The sequence below is a fragment of the Dendroctonus ponderosae genome, unplaced genomic scaffold, assembly GCF_020466585.1.
Source record: "Dendroctonus ponderosae isolate FM_Combo_2020 unplaced genomic scaffold, Dpon_F_20191213v2 Dpon_F_20191213_1, whole genome shotgun sequence".
NCBI classification, from domain to species: Eukaryota; Metazoa; Arthropoda; class Insecta; order Coleoptera; family Curculionidae; genus Dendroctonus; species Dendroctonus ponderosae.
In genome coordinates, this window is record NW_026017110.1 from 5,706,273 (window position 1) to 5,707,348 (window position 1,076).

The window sequence follows — 1,076 nt, forward strand, 5'->3', positions numbered from 1 at the left end:
ATACCTCATACATTTTTCGTATTTAAATTATAACACATAAAAGCAACATATTTTTAGGTTGACTTCCTAGAAATGAAAAGTTGAGAAGCATTTGGATCAGGCGGACTGGATGTGAACATTTATTGGCAAAATAAAAATTTCGTAGAAGATTTGTGTCCAGACATTTTCACGATGTGTATTTCAAAACGAACTGGATACTATTACGAAATTGTCTCCCAACAAAATACCTTCCAAGTATGTTTAAATAAGTTATTTTATGTCTTGTTTTAAAGAGTACTACATAAATTATTCACAATTATTCACCCCACATGCTAAAAACATTTTGAAACTGTTCAAGGTGCCGCTTCCAAGAAGAATAGCTTCTATCGAGAGGATGTACCATCAAATATCGCCTCAGTTCCGCGTAAGTAGATATACAATGAATAAGGAATATAGTAGCTTACCTACGGCTTAAGGGTTTAATCAATAACCTACGTTTAAAATTTGAGCAAATATTTCATTAACTGTAGCAATTAAAGAGAAAATACCAACATTTTTTGAAACGTTAACACCCTGTATGTCGCGTTGACCATGGGCCTGAGAGAAAAAACCTCAAATGGAAACTCGACTTGTTTTCAGGTCGTCTACACGCCCTTGCTGTGTGTATAAGGTTGTGAATCACCCTGTATATAAATATCCTCTTCGTACAAAATGGGATTAAAGGTTTTTAGTAAATTACCTCATTTCGTAGGAAACAAGCGAGTTTGTTATCCGTTTACTTTTGTTCGAAAAGTGCCGCTTTACTTTCAATTTTTCGGAAAATTAAGTTTTCTTGGACTTCATGCAGTGTAATAGTATATTACATAATAAGAGTTGTAAGTAGCACTTTGCGTAATAATTCCATGAGTACTTAATTGCGTTACAACTCGAATTATGTACCATACTTTACCTGCGATCGTATTAACTTACTAAAACTAAAAGACAAATTTGTATGTTTTATATATTGTATATTGACAATTTGTATATACTTACAGTAGTGGCCATAGGTAAAATTATTTTATTACTTTTTACTTATTTTATTCATACGTATTACCGTA

At 32.2% G+C, this 1,076-nt stretch overlaps 1 long non-coding RNA gene across 1 annotated transcript; it reads left to right on the plus strand.

Annotated features, from left to right (window-relative positions):
- The first annotated feature begins 9 nt into the window (after positions 1-9).
- On the plus strand, positions 10-1,049 carry LOC125502548. The gene is made up of 2 exons (XR_007280314.1): positions 10-234; positions 338-1,049. It is a non-coding gene; the product is annotated as an uncharacterized LOC125502548 (long non-coding RNA).
- The last annotated feature ends 27 nt before the right edge of the window (positions 1,050-1,076 follow it).